This window comes from Garra rufa, chromosome 1, assembly GCF_049309525.1.
Source record: "Garra rufa chromosome 1, GarRuf1.0, whole genome shotgun sequence".
Lineage (NCBI taxonomy): Eukaryota > Metazoa > Chordata > Actinopteri > Cypriniformes > Cyprinidae > Garra > Garra rufa.
Window position 1 is genome coordinate 23407434 of NC_133361.1, and position 17038 is coordinate 23424471.

General features: G+C 37.0%; 1 pseudogene; it reads right to left on the reverse strand.

The window, feature by feature from the left end:
- LOC141298402 (Fc receptor-like protein 5) overlaps positions 1 to 17038 on the reverse strand; it is a 45258-nt pseudogene that overhangs the window by 13128 nt on the left and 15092 nt on the right.

Here is a 17038-nt window from a genome sequence, read left to right on the forward strand (position 1 = left end):
ATTGAGCGGACGCCCTTCCTCAGAAAAATGCCTCAGCCCTCGCCATAAAGTAGGGACGCGTCCGTGCCGCCTCAGCATTAAGGGCATCCATCGCCGCCAAACAGGCGTAGATGGTCTCAAAGCGAGCGGCCGACGCCGCCTCAAAAGACATCTCCCCCGCTGGACCCAATGATGATGGCTGCATTCTGTCACGTTTGAGAAGGAGGGGTCTGGGTCCAAAATGCAGGGGAAGGATTTTAATGAAACAAAACACAATAAACAAACGAACAAACAAACAAAAGGCCAACATGGCACAACACGACTTGAATCAAAGATCAAAATAAACAGAACAGAAACACAATCTAGAGCCAGGATCAAAACAGAGAAACACACACGAAGACAATGCAGCCAGAAAGAGTAGTGGGAAATGAGAGTTCTTATAGACCAGATAATTGTGAACAGGTGAGAGCTTTGATGAGTGCTAATGACAAGACAGGTGTTACAATCAGGGAAGTGCAGTGCAAGGAAGGGAAAACAGCGACCTCAGGTGGCTGAGGGAAGCCCCACAGCCCAGATCATGACAGTGTGCTTGTCAAACTAAGAACATGTTTCTATTTCATTCAACCCTTATCAGTTACAGTACTTTGTATTCAGGTTTTAAGCCAGGACTGAATCATAGATCAGTGAACCTAACATTACATACAGTATTTGTCTTTAGTACATGCAGATACATGATCAAACAATGATCCCTTATGTTTTTACAGAGGATTGATTAGTAATGCAGGACTGAGTGTCTGTCTATGGTGGGTCTCACCACTTGGGGCTCATGAGAGTTTAGAACATTAAGGCACATGACCAACATACCTGACCAATAATGCTGAGATTTATACATAAAACATAATAAATCAGAAGTTACCACAAGAAGCAAGCTGTAACTTACCTGACAAAACAGTTGAAACAGTTTCAGTGTACCAGCTGATTGTCCAGCCTGTAGAGGAGCCATTAACCTCACAGATCAGAGTCACTGGATCTCCTTCAGTCAACCACTTCTGAGGAGAAACACTTAAAACTGCCTGGGCTCTATCTGAAATTGAGAAATTGCCTATTAATCACATGTCGAATGTGTGTGTGTTTATGAAGAGATCAAACTCACCTGAAACTGTCAGTGTAACTGCATCACTGATGTTTGATCTGCGTGATCCTCCTATCTGTGCTCCAAAACAGGAGTATTTACCTGCATTAGACTCAGTAACAGGACTGAATGTGTGTTCCTGTAGTTCACTGAAAACACTGGATGAACCATCTTTATACCAGCTGTACTGCCAGCTAGTGACTCCTTCAGCATATACGTCACATCTAAGAATGACTGTCTCTCCTCTGAATACATGTTGATCAGGTTTGATGGTCACTTTGGGTTTTGGTCTTTCTGTAAAATGGCAACAATTCACAATAAAAAAGTAATGTTCTGTTTGTTACCGTTTAAACACAGTTACCTGGTTGTAAAACACACATGCTAATGCAGGTTAGACTAAAGTGTTGTTCTCTATAACAGGTGCAGTTACTTATTCAGTATCCAATGAAATAATTTCTGCATTATGTAAGGAAAATACTTGCCAGTTATTGTCACTGTTACTGGTTTACTGTAAGGTGTGTAATGTCCTGCTCTTTGTGCTCTGCACCTGTACTCTCCTCCATCAGAGACTGTTCTAGTTGGAGTTGCAGCTTTAGTAGATTCATTGTTTGAGTCTTTTCTCAAGAGAAACTCCCATCCATCCCATGACTGATCCACCTCACATCTCAGAGTAACTGAGTCTCCAGTGAACACTGGACTTCGTGGCCACACAGTCAGAGTTGGTGAGGGGAATTCTGTGAATATAATTAGTATCATGAGTTGTGAAAGTTTTTTAGCAGAAGATCGCATCCTCTCACTAATAAATCATTAAGGTCAACTGCAAAAAAAACACTATAGCAGCTAAAACTGCTATAGCACCAATTACAGGGACAAGTGAGGTCAACATTAACTTAGCATAAAGCATTTTTTTGTGTGTTTTTAGCCCAGAGCTTGACCCAATGTGTCACACCACCTACCAGTGTTGCAGAATCTCACGCTTGTCTTGGGTATTTTTATTTGGTGTGAGATTTACTTGGACAGTGTGAGAGTGTGAGACCTGAAAGATTGTGTCTTACACTCTTAAGCTCCCAAGCAAATCTGCTCTAAGAGTCACCCCACAAGCTTTACACCATTTATTTTGGAAAAAAAACAAAAAACTACTAAACAAGACACACTAAAACTGAAAGACCTTTATGACTTAAATTGACTTAAATTGTGTACTTAAATTGATTTTTTTATAAGTAATAATTAATTACAATTCCAATAATTTTAAGAAATATCAAGAATTTTTATGTTTTAAATCATGTTTTTTTTTATTATTATTATCATCAATATTATATTATGTGGAAAAAAATATATGATAATATATGGTAATATTTTTGGCCATATCGCCCAGCCATTCACAATGTCTACTAGTAAAGAGAAAATAAAGAAACAAAGGTGAGACAGATGTTTGTTTCTAAAGTAGTGCAAAAAAGTGCATCTAGTACTAAATTAATTGTATGGTAATTTATAGTATTAAGATGAAATAAAAAAAAATGAATAGCTGGGTCCAGCTCAGGGTATTTGATTGATTCAGAACTTTGTTACTGTAGGTCCAGCAACTCTGATATATTTGTGAAAAATGTTTGTGGTGTTTGCAGTGGAACTATTTTTTAAGTACAGAAATATGTTAAAAATATGCTTCACACCTCAGAAATTTCTGTGGGTTTACGAGTCATAACATAATCATAAGTGTTGTTATATTTTTTTTCACATCATTTGTAACAGATAGTCAAAAGTCACCCAAATGAGATAAAGTAGAATCAAATTCATGTAGAATCAAATTTACTCACCTTTAGTGTGTCCTGAGTGGATGTCTGAAATCAGCACTAAAAACACAGAGAAAAACTCATTACAGTGTAAACTTATAAGGTTATATTATTTTTCCTTTGCTTGTGAAATGCCATTGTGCTCTCAAATGTTTCTCAGTTCAGCTTATTTTTTTAATATCTATAATGAGTGAAATAATGATTTGATCCCCTGTCATTCAGCAAGATTTCTGGCTCCTAGGTGTCTTTTATACATGCAACAAACTGAGATTAGGAGCTTGTTACCTGTATAAAAGACACCTGTCTACAGAAGCAATCAATCAAGAAGAAGCACATTAAGGTCCTGAAGTGGCCTAGCTGGTCTCCAGACCTTAATCCCTTTTAAAATCTGTGGAGGGAGCTGAATGACTTGGAGAGGGTCTGGAAGTGGGACAAAATTTCCTCCTGAGATGTGTGCAAACCTGGTGGCCAACTACAAGAAACGTCTAACCTCTGTGATTGCCAACAAGGGTTTTGGCACAAAGTACTAAGTCATGTTTAGAAAGGGGTCAAATACTTATTTCTCTTATTAAAATGCAAATCAGTTTATAACTTTTTGAAATGCGTTTTTCTGGATTTTTTTGTTTTGTTTTGTTTTGTTTGTTTTTGTTATTCTGTCTCTCACTGTTCAAATAAACCTAAAAAAAATTATTTGTCAGTGGACAAAACCAGCAGGGGATAATTTATTTTTTCTCCCACAGGCTATGCATTTCTAAAAAAAATTCTAAAAAAAAAATTGGGTCCGAAAACAATGACAGAACATAAATATATAAACTCATAACTCACAACTATAAGATAACGTTTAGGACTACATGTGTGTACAGATAAACACTGAAACATTCGTTTGACGTCTTGCACACTATAACTGCATATAGTGAATATCTAAGACCTGGGACACACTAGACCAGGGATCACCAAATCTGGACCTCGAGATCCATTTTCCTGCAGAGTTTAGCTCTTACCCTAATCAAACACACCTGAGCATGCTAATCAAGATCTTCAGGATCAGGGGTTTTCAAACCTGTCCTGGAGCCTCCCCTGCCCTGCACATTTTGTATGTCTCCCTTATTAGGCACACCCAATTCAGGTCTTGCAGTCTCTACTAATGAGCTGATGATTTGAATCAGGTGTATTAGATGAGAGAGACAAGCAAAATGTGCAGGGCAGGGGAGGCTCCAGGACAGGTTTGAAAACCCCTGTTCAGGATCATTAGAGAATAACAGGTAGGTGAGTGTGATCAGGGTTGGAGCTAAACTCTGCAGCGCATTGGACCTCCAGGGTAAGATTTGGGGAACCCTGCACTAGACGATAATCAAATCTTAAATGATTTTAAAACCATGAGAGACCACAGACATGAAGACAGTTTTAACCGATGTTTAGTCTTTAATCCTCTCAATGCACACACTAGATAATTTGACCAGACCTGTTTGATATTCATGATTTGAGTTTGGAATGCTCCATCCCGATTGGGAGCTGTTAAATAATTGTAATGACACCACACAAAAGACGATTTTTTTGGACAAAAAAAAAAAAAAAGTTCACAACAAGCTTGGAATCGGGCCACGCCCACCCCCTGATCGTACAGGGGTGCAAATCAGCTTAAAATCGGCCTTAAAATCTTCACTTTTGTGGCCAGTCTAGGGCATCAGGGACAGTAAACTGTAAAACAAACCAACAGAACTGATTCAATAAACACCAAAAAAAAAAAAAAAAAAAAAAAACTGAATGACTGAACAAACACACTAATCTACAATGCAACAGAGTGCATTTCTCTTTTTCGCATACGGCACACTTCCTCTCTCAAACTCGTCTTTTTATTCATATATCATGGACTACAGCTGGATTTGAAGCACTGAGTGCAGCAATAAAATATACAAATCTAACACTAAATCAATTGATAATTTACATAATATAACAGCAATTATCATCCACTGAAATACACTGAGAGAAAATAATACTCACAGAGCACAAGAGGAAGTTGACTGAGCTCCATACTGACCAAATGATGACAGACTGTTAAAGACACAGACTGTGTTAAAGCCCCAAGACTTCCTGAAACCTGCAGTCAGATCTTTAGGAACACCATGACAGACTAAAGACACACAACCTCATGTGTTACAGAAAATCTTCTGATAATGTTGATAAACTTGTTTTCAGAAAAAGGCACAATTCCATATCAATCTGAACAGCATCAATTTGCAGTTATGAGAAGCAATATGTATTTAATAAGGAAACTTAAACAATACTTTCATAGATCTTTATTGTAATTAGGGTATTTGCTGTATTTACAACTTTCTGAAAGATAAGATCAAAGAAGCAGAAACTAGTAAAAACTGGTTCTCCTCCCACACTGGTTAATGCACCAGAGCTGCCAAACCAAACCACAGTGAGCATCTCTATCTATTTTTACCAGGCCTTTGACCTGATGGTGTTGAGTTTATCATCAATGGCGCCTGCAGCTTAATGGCCATGTACACTGTGTGCAGGGCCATGTTAAGACTGTAAAGGGGCCCTTGAGCTTTACCTCTTGAGAGGTCCTTCATCCATGAGAACTACAGCCAACACTCAAGTCTTTATAATCAGAAAGTGCAAATTGTCAGCCTCTAATTTTGCAGTAATAAATGCCATTAATGAAACATCATATAAAATATACAGAAATATCACTGCATGAACTTTGGAGGTTAATCCATGGCACACCACTATTTCACTTGGTAGTTGTGCTCCATTGCGACCCTGGACCACAAAACTTGTCTGAAACTTGTCACAAACCAGTCTTAGGTGGCAATTTTCTGAAATTGAGATTTATACAACATCTGAAAGCTGAATAAATAAGCTTTCCATTGATGTGTGGTTTGTTAGGATAGGACAATATGTGGCTGATACAACTATTTGAAAATCTGGAATCTGAGGGTGCAAAAAAATCAAATATTGGTCTTCTGTTTTATAGTCAGATGAAACAAAAATTGAATTGTTTGGCCATAATGATGTAGCCTTCATTTGACGTAAAAAAAAAAAAGAGAAGCCTTCAACCCTAAGAACACCATCCCCACTGTCAAACATGGTGGTGGGGACCTAATGTTTGTTTTTTTGTTTTTTTGTTTTTTTCAGCCGGTGGACCAGGGAACCTAATCACAGTAAACGGCACCATGAAAAAGGAGCAATACATCAAAATTCTCAACAAAAAACATTGGGCAGTCTGCAGAGAAACTTGGCCTTGGGCACCAGTGGACATTTCAGAACGACAACGACCCAAAACACACAGCAAAAGTGGTGAAAAAATGGTTAGCAGACAAAACATTAACATTTTGCAGTGGCCCAGCCAGAGTCCTGACTTAAATCCAATTGAGAATCTGTGGAGGGAGCTAAAGATCAGGGTGATGGCAAGGAGACCCTCCAACCTGAAAGAGTTGGAGCTCATCGCTAAAGATGAATGAGCAAAAATACCAGTGGAGATATGTAAAAAGCTGGTCAGAAATTAAGGAAGCATTTGATTGCTGTAACAGCTAAAAAAAAGTTTTCTATTGGTTATTGAGAAGGGTATGAATAATTTTGGACATGCCACTTTTTGTTCAAATGTAAATAAAAGATGAGTAATATTTTTTTCCACAATGATCACTCTTGTACATTGTCTTGTACATTATCTTTTGGGAGTAGCCTGTGTCATTTCCAGTCAAAGAAAAACTGGTTGAATAAAAGTAACTTTAAGTCAGAATTTCCCAGGGGTATGAATAATTTCAGGCTTGACTGTATTTGCTATATTTATTATTACATATGTTCTAAAAATTTGGGGAGTTGAAATCACATCAGCTTGAAAGACAACCGCTGAGTGGGAAAGAGACACAAGGAAATTAAACACAGGAAAATGTCATCAGAGAGAGTGATTTCATCAGGTTATTTCAACATCATAAGGGTGTATTCAACATCTAGCTGCTATGCGGATGATAAAACATTCAATTTCAGGAACTTTTCAAAAGTTGAGAATCTCTTTGAGGATGTAACTACAGGTGTAGTTGAATTCAAAGAAATGCAGAGGAAATGCAATGCAAAACAGCTTTCTTCAGTTTGTTATGTTCAGAACTCAGTGACTAGACTACTGAGACTGCAATAGTTTTTAAAGAATTGAACCTTGCTTTCTTATGTGGTTACACAGATTTACAGATTTGCAGATATATTTTTATAATGTGATCATGTTTAAATAACATGGGCAAAGAGATTTTAAGAAATGCGGAGGTAGTTAACAGATGTATGACGCCAAAAAACACATTTTGGCAGCTTTATTCTGTTTAGTTGCACCCTCAGGGCTGTTTTGTGAACATTAATGTAATTGTATAACTCTTTATGAGATGCAGGAGTTATTGGGATGTTTTGGATATAGTTGACAAAATTTCACAATCTAAAGCCATTGCTGACTTTGTAGCTCAATACTGGTCTGAGACAACATTCCCAGATGAGGAATGTCATAAACTATGCTGTTTCTGACAAGGGAAGACATTTAATGGTTAGGTATGTCAGGAAGTCTGTAAACCACAATTTTAAAATAGCCTGCTGTTTCCATTAAAACCCTGCTACAAATACATTTAAAATCAAGAAGAACAGAATAGAAACTGAAACTTAAAAAAAAAGGATTAACACTCAACAATCTTTCTTTTCCAAGTAATGATGTAACCTTTAAGAATAAAGAACAATCTAAATCTAAAACTCATCTGCATTCTAAACCCAAATTAGCATGTTACAAATACATTATAAATCAAGAAGACACATGCAAAAAATTAAACTTAGTCACCTAATCAACATTCAGGAAAAAATGGCCTTAAATGGAATATTCGGTCAAATGAGGAGCTGCTGCCTCTACTGGTTTATTCGATAAAAATAAACACTGTTCAGTACTAAAAGATAATCTACCTTCCTGTTTAATAGAAGGTATAATCAGCTCAATGCTTTTCAAAGATCTACATGCATAGCTATTGAAGCACATGAAGACTGATAAATCTTTTGCCATCAGGTGTTCAGTATCACAAAGATGTTAAAGCATTGATGATCCTGGTCATTCTCCAGACCTTCTCAACTTAAAATCGGCATTCTGGGATTGAAAGTTTATTTTCCTGCCATTTATTCAACTTGAGCATATGTCACATAATCATTATCATCCAGCACCTGAAAATGTAGAAATGAATTTAAAATGTTAAATGCACATTTTAGTACAGTTGTTGATGTTTCTAAATGCAGTTTCAGCAGCTCCTTGTGAATTGTGATGGACGATTTTACTTTGACACTCACCTTGATGGGTCACCAGGTTCAGTTTAGAGTAAACAGTGTCAGAACTTTCACTGGTTTTCCCTAAAAGATGCCAACAGTTAATGTCACTAGTGCCTACTGTTTGTCCAACAGTGATATAAAATACATCATTATATTTACACAAAGTCTACAGTTTCTACAGAGAGAATAAAATAATTTATTTTAAAACAATTACATTTTTTACAAATGACCTCAAATCAATGTATTGTAATTTGCATGCAATGACCTTTATGGATCAGTGAACAGCCAAAAACAAGTGTTGAAAAAAATACACTGTAAAAAGTTTTCACCAGATTCAACTTAAAAACCTAAGTTCAGCAGCTGCCTTAAATTTTTAAGTTAAATCAGCTTAAAACTACAAGTCATTTTAACTTATTACAATAAAAAAGAGTTGATTTAACTTGTGAGTTTAAATGACTTAAGTTGATTTAACTTAAAAATTTAAGGCAGCTGCTAAACTTAAGTTTTTAAGTTGAAACTGGTGAAAACTTTTTACAGTGTACTGTAGTGGTTTTAGGTGCTGTTTGATGTGAGAGAAATCAAAATCAGAGGGGCTTTTTACCCCAGAGGGTAGCTTTGCTGTGCATTACTGTCATGATCATAAAACCATAAAAACATGAAGTTTTGTTTCAGTTTACCTGTGTTTTTGTTATTTGTCTTCTGTTTCTCTGTAGATTTAAGTTCAATCTCAGCATAGATGACGTCAGCAGGTCCACTTACACTATCTACAATGAACAGAGACAAAAATAAGACATTTGTCTTAACCAAATTTAACTATCTGTAATGTAAAATGCAAAAAACAAAGTTAGATTTGATTATTTAGAAAATAACTACTGCTTAAATAAATGATCACCTTACATAATTACCTTCTGTTACATGATTAGTTACCTGTGCTTATGTCTTTATTAATTGTGGCATCAACAGAGTCATAAATATGAGCAGTTCCTGTAACAAATGAATGCTTCTTATACATTTAAGCCCACAGATAAATACTGTTGACAGTGACTTAAAAAAAGCACTCAGATAAATATTTAATGTGCTAACATTGTAAATATATTATGCTATATTTTGTTATGCATTATTGATCAAATGAAATCTAATCGAAATACAAATGTCAGTTACACAAATATAATGTTAAACTTTAGATGCATGTTTCAGTTGGCAAAAGCCTGAAAAAAGCTCACAAGGTTTAGGAACAGAGCTAATGTCTGCAAATGTGTCATTAAATTTTAAAAGGGCAGATAATGAACCTTTGTTGTTTCTGTAGCGCCACAGCAGGACCAAGAAGACAATGATCAAAAATGTGATCAGTCCTGCAGTCACTCCAATTATTATGGGATTGAGACCATCAGATCCTGAGACTGGGGAAGCTAAGATACATACATTTAGATTTACATTTAAAATAATTCTGTAAATGATTCAGAAACATTTTTAAAACACAGACTCACAGTGTACAGTGATATTAACAGGATGACTGTACTCTTCAGATTCAGACTGACACCAGTACACTCCAGTGTCTGATGTGCTGGTGGAGCTGATTGTACATGTAGATCCTGTTTGTGATCCCCACACTGATGATAAACAATCTTCCAGTCGTCCACTGTCTGTGTATCTTCTCACTGTCCATCTATCAGAGTTACTCTGGTCCTCACAGCTCAGAGAGAGAGAGACAGATGTGAAGTGTTGAGATTTGCTGGGACTGATGATCAGAGAGACTGGAGGAGAAACACCTGAGAGGACAATTAATTCTTTACCAAACATATTGTGGACTAGGGAGGAAAGTCTAAAACTTGTTATAGTACATCAACCTCTGTAAATATTAAAATAACTGAACAAAAAACATTCCTTCTGATATTACCCCTGATGCATCAATCACTGTATCATATAACACACTCTCACATTTTGCTATTTCAATTTCACTCACTCTGATTCAGTTTAAACTCACCAGTGACCCATAGTGGTTGTTTGTTGCTGTAGGTTGTGCAATATACTGTTTTCTCCCTCTCTGCTGTGCATACATAAACTCCTGTGTGTTTTAGAGCAGCAGAACTGACAGTGTAGTTTCCTCCAGCTCCTCTGCTGCTGTCTGAGAGCATCTGATAAACATCATTGCTTTCTGTAAATAGTGAAAATATGTAGTTACCACCTAAAGGGGATATTTATATCTGATCTGACTCTACTCAGTTACTGCTGTTGGTGTAACCCAATATATTTAGGTTGTATATCAGAGAAGGATCATGGACCATGTGGCCCTCCAATACATATTTGGGTCAGTACATGTAGATTCAGAATCTTCATATCAAAATCTATCTTATTTTAAGTAGTTGGGTCAGATTTCATTGGAATAAACTTCAGAAAGTGTGTTGAAAGATACCATACTAATAATTAAAAGGTGTAATGCCTCATGCGATTCTTTAGACAACTACAGACATTGAAACAGCTTGTGAACACGTAACGCTGCATTTACCTCAGTAAAAGTATTGAATGTCCATAGCTCTTGTGTTGACAAGACGAATAAACTCTAGAGAGGAGCATTTTGCTTTTAGTGGTGTATTATTTATTTAATGCATGTATGAATTTAAAGGAGAAGCCCGGTGATATTGACCTAAAGTGTGTTGAATCATGATACCGAGTGTGAACTTACCCTTCATAGCTCATCTCGGCTTGTCACTGCAGTCCGAAATCTGGCGTTAGTTAGCCGATGCTAACAGGTTGTCAATGAGGGTGAATAGGGCATCGGACTAGCCATGCAAATAAATCAATGTTTTACACCATTTACGAGGCACAAAGTAGCGCCACACTTCATGGGTAGACTTCCAAGGGCCCTGACATTTAAAACAAGACATTGAGAACTTTGAAAAAGCACTGGTAGTTTATTTACAAGAAGATTTATACAAACATTCCCCTTAGCAAAATTACCGGTCGCCGCCATCTTGAATTTAGTCACGATAAGTCGAGTGACGAGCAGGAAGGAAACTACACTGTAAAAAATTTGCTGTAATTTTACAGTAAAATACTGGCAGCAGGGTTGCTGTAATATTTACAGCAGCATTGCTGTAATTTTAATTTACAGCATCATCCTGTATTTCCTGATTACAACAAATAACTGTATTTTTTACATTGTTGAGTTTTTTTTTTTACAGTATACTATTTTAATTTGTGTGTTCTGTATTGGCAGTATTTATTTTCCAGACTGCTGAATATAAATGACTAGCAATTGAAACAATTTTACTGCATAAGCTTTAAACAATATTTAACTGCATAAAGTGTTGTATAGTATGTATACTCAGTGCACCTATTATTTAAAGGAACACTCCACTTTTTTTGGAAATTTTTGGCTCATTCTCCAACTCCCCCCGAGTTAATAAGCTGAGTTTTACCGTTTTGAAATCCATTCAGCCGTTCTCCTGTTCTGGCGATATCACTTTTAGCATAGCTTAGCATAGATCATTGAATCCTATTAGACCAATAGCATCGCGTTCAAAAATGACCAACGAGTTTCCATATTTGTTGTATTTAAAACTTGACTCTTCTGTAGTTATATTGTGTACTAAGACGAGTTGCGAGTTTCTAGGCTGATAAGATTAGGAACTACACTCCCATTCCGGTGTAATAGTCAAGGAAGTTTGCTGCCGTAATATGGCCGAAGCAGACGGAGTATTATCAGAAATGAGTTCCCAGCTAGTTTAGCATTTGCACATGTGCTGCGTGGTATTACTGCTCCTGCATCAGCCTTATTACGGCAGCAAACTTCCTTGACTATTACGCCGGAATGGGAGTGTAGTTCTTATCAGCCTAGAAACTCGCAGCTTTGCATTTCCGCCGGTCCTAGTACACGATATAACTACAGAAGAGTCAAGTCTTAAATAGGACAAATATGGAAACTCGTTGGTCATTTTTGAACGCGATGCTATTGGTCTAATAGAATTCAATGATCTATGCTAAGCTATGCTAAAAGTGATATCGCCAGAACAGGAGAACGGCTGAATTGATTTCAAAACGGTAAAAATCAATTTATTAAATCGGGGGGAGTTGGAGAATGAGCCTATTTCCAAAAAAAGTGGAGTGTTCCTTTAATAAAAACAAAAATAATAATAATTTGACACATCTTAATCTTGAAAAACAGGTCCAATTTTATTTAACATACAACTCTCAAATTTGCATGAAAGAAATGTCATAGAGCAGTGTATTTAGTATTATTCTGAATTCCAAAATAAATTAGGCATGAAAATATTTACTTGAAACATATATTACCCTGCGAAACTTTAAGTTTAACCAATATTTAGCCAAAGTTTAACCAACATGAAGTTAACCAACATGGTCATAATTAAATGGTTCTAAATACCACAAAGACAGTGATGAATTTTCACAACTTCATGAACAGTCCAACATGGCCAAACATCAAGGCCCCAAGTGAGTCCAACAAAACTTCTGATCAAAAAAGGAGAACAGTTCAGCCCATCCCCATCCCAGGATGCAAAGAGTGGCTAAAAATATAGAAAAGAACAAAAAGGACAATACATTAGATATTTTACAAAACAATGACACAGTCAGATACAGACAGAGGGATGACAGATACTGTACAGTCAAAGGCAGAGAGAGTGATGTGTGTTACAGTTAGATCAGTATAATTTTTAATTTTCTTTAAAAAAAAGTTGTGTATGTTCATCAAGACTGCATTTATTTAAACAAAACAGTAAACTTGTGAAAGATTATTACAATTTAAAATAAGTTTTATATTTTACTATACTTTCCAATATAATTTATTTCTAAGATGCAAAGCTGAATGTTCAGCATCATTACACCACTGTTACATGATCTTTCAGAGATCATTCTCATTTATTATTAATATGCTGATTTATTATCAATGTTATTAAATGTTAAGTTGTCAGTGTATGTTTTGGAGCCTGTGATACTTTATCAGGATTCTTTGATGAATAAGTTTAAAAGAACAGTAGTTATTTAAAATATAACTTTTATCTAAACATATAAGTCTTTACAATCACTTTATCCATGAAAGGATCCTGAAAAAAGTATCACAGGTTATTAAAAATATTAAGCAGCACAACTGCTTCTAACATTGATAATAATTTAGCATATACAATAATTTCATGGATCATGTGACACTGGAGTAATTAGAAGACTAGAGTATTGATGCTGAAATTTCAGAAATAAATTACATTTTAAAGTATATTGAAATAGATAAAACATTATTTTAAATTGTAATAATATTTCACATTATTTTTTTCTGTATTTTTGATCAATTAAATGCAGCCTTGATGAGCAGAAGATACTTATTTCAAAACCTAAAACCTACTGATCACAAACTTTTGAACGCTAGTGTAGATAAAGGATAAAAGAACATAATAAAAGGAAAAAGATCTTGGTGTATGTGTACTTACATGTCAGTAATTCCACTGAAAATCCTTCGCATTGCAAAGAAGACTGGTAACTTGGGCTCACTTTAACTGGTTTCTTCTGTGCCCTGTCGTTTTAGATGGGCCTTTGCCTTTCAACTTCTTTGTTTCTCTCTCAGGATAAATATCTACAAAACAGTCAGGAAGCAGACAATATGTAATTCACATTAGTTTTAGCTTTTGTACATCTGAATTATTCTCCCTAAAAAAAACGTCTCTCTTCTTGAGTTGAGAAACATATTCTATCATATCTACATGTAAAATGCAGGTACTCAGGTTGTTAGAATGCAACTATTACCTTTGAATGAACTCCAAAGCTCCGTCTGTCTCCTCCTGGTAACGTTAGTCCAGAATATGTAATATGCTGCGAACAGGCCAGACAGGACAATGGGCTGGATTAACTCATTCTTTAAATAAAAGTTAGCAAAAAGCACTAACGTTACATTCAAACAATAAGCAAATTAGCAAGTTTTCAAAGGTCCTAGCACATCTCACTGCTTACTTTCAGTTCAGAGTTTACGTGACACACACATCCTCCGTGAGCGGCTGACCGCGAGTTGCGAGCCTTCAGTACGTGTTTTATTTCGGCACCCGTGTTAACAGATGCCTGCCTGTGCAAATTTGTTTTACATCATAAAATAATCACGAAAAAGTGTGCTGATAAGTACAACGTTGCCGTGAATCATAACTTTTGTCAATGAAGCTTGTAATTCTTAACATAGGAACCCGGAGATGTTACGCCTGTAGTCGACATAAGGCCGGGGAATGTGTAAAATCCTCACGTGAACATGGTGCCGAATTCCCGCACAAGTCTCTCTCGCGCTCCGTGGACGGAGGATTTGTTAATCTGCGGTTACGCGAATGTTTATGACACCTTAATATACTAATACAGTTATGAAATGTGAAGAATAAAACAGAAATAAGTCACTTACCACAGCTGTGAATGGTTCTTCTTGCTGCTCGCGAATGTCGACCGTTGAAGATAATCCCGCCTCTTTAGGTTTGAAATTTTAGAGCAATAAACTGTATGTTTGCATCAAACCACCGCAACACCCCAGAATGCATTGCGGTTTACAGCAATATGCTGTATTATAAGAAATACATCCTGCTGCTGTAAAATATTGCTGTAAGTTTTACAGCAATTCGTTACAGTGTACAACCTGATAAGTTGATAACCTGATAAGTTCCTTCCTGCTCGTCACTCGACTTATCGTGACTAAATTCAAGATGGCGGCGACCGGTAATTTTGCTAAGGGGAATGTCTGTATAAGGGGCCGTTCACATGAAGCGTCTTTTGCGCGTGCAAGTTCGTTATTTCAAATGGAGACGCGCGGCTTGCGCGCGCATATTGGAAGCGACGCGGTCGCATCGCGCACGCGCACGCGGTGCGACGCGCTCGTTTTTTCCAGGCGCGTCCGCGCCGCATCGATTTAAAAACATCTCAACTTTTCAGAATGCAGCAAGCGCACCGCAGGTCATGTGACATGAACTAACCAATCAGCTTCCTCACGTTTTTCCGTTACATTGAAACCTCAGCAGAAACATGGAGGAGCAGCTCATCATTGTGGTCCAGGGATTTCCTGAACTTTATGATTTGTCAAGCCCCCATTATTTTGACGCTAATAGAAGAAACAATGCATGGAGACGCATAGGCTTGGAGCTAGAGCGCAGCTGATGGTTGCTTAGAAACGGCAGACGCTTCCGGAGCGCAAGCGCCCGAGCGCTTTGTTGATAAGGAAGAAAGCGGCGCGCCTAGCGTTTTCCACGCGTTTTTAGGCGCGACATGTGAACGGCCCCTAAATCTTCTTGTAAATAAACTACCAGTGCTTTTTCAAAGTTCTCAATGTCTTGTTTTAAATGTCAGGGCCCTTCCTCAGGGAAGTCTACCAATGAAGTGTGGCGCTACTTTGTGCCTCGTAAATGGTGTAAAACAGTGATTTATTTGCATGGCTAGTCCGATGCCCTATTCACCCTCATTGACAACCTGTTGTTAGCATCGGCTAACTAACGCCAGATTTCGGACTGCAGTGGACAAGCCGAGATGAGCTATGAAGGGTAAGTTCACACTCGGTATCATGATTCAACACACTTTAGGTCAATATCACCGGGCTTCTCCTTTAAGTCACTTAAAGATCCACCATGCAAATATGAAAAATATGCAAACTAGAAAAGGCAGATGTTAGATTGTAGATTAAAATCATGTTTTTTGTATATTTTTCATATATGTATTTCACAGTAAATACAGATTTTATGAAATAGCATTCAATTCTATCCAATATTACTGCTGTGCAATTTAAATAAAATGCCACAAAGGTAATGTTCAGGTGGGGTGTGTGAGGCCTCATGTCTTGACTTTGCTTAGGGCCCCCAAAATGGTAAACCTTCCTTTACATATAAAATAACTACTCCAACAACAAGTAATATGCAAGTTTATGTTTCAACCATAGCTGCTTATAGTAATGCCAAAGGTCATCAGTACAACTTTAAATACCATTTTTTACTTGACTAAAACCAGTTCAATCTGAAGTTACCACATGAAGCACATTTATATACCTTACCTGATGAAACAGTTAGAGTGTACCAGCTAAATGTCCAGCCTGCAGAGGAGCCATTAACCTCACAGATCAGAGTCACTGAATCTCCTTCAGTCAACCACTTCTGTGGAGAAACACTTAAAACTGCTCTGGGATCTGAAATTGAGAAAACACTGATTAATAACATGGTAAATGTATGTGTGCATATGAAGAGATGATCAAACTCACCTGATACTGTCAGTGTAACTGCATCACTGCAGAGCAGTTCATTATGTGAGGGAAAATACTTGCCGTATATTGTCACCGTCACTGGTTCACTGTAATGTGTGTAATGTCGTCCTCTTCGTGCTCTGCACCTGTACTCTCCTCCATCAGAGACTTTCACTGAATCAATTGTTTTAGCTGCAGCATCACTAGATTCATTGTTTGAGTCTTTACTCCAGAGAAACTCCAATTGATCCCGTGACTGATCCACCTCACATCTCAGAGTAACTGAGTCTCCAGTGAAAAATGAGCTTTGTGGCTCAACAGTCAGAGTTGGTGTGGGAATATCTGTCCATATAAAGTCATTGACAGCATGAGTTGTGAAAGTTTTTCAGCAGATCTCGTCCTTTCACTGATAAATCATTAGCACTTTTTAATTTTACAGACAATGGAACACTGTAAACCCGGATAAGTTGAATTTACTTAAAAAATTTGAGGAAACCGGTTGCCTTAAAAAAATAAGTAATGTGTAATGAAAACCTAAGTACATTTAACTAAAAATGTTAAGTACATTAAACTCAATTCAAAATTGATTTAACTCGACATGTTTTGCCAAGTTAACTTCTTTGCACAATTAATACACTCAAT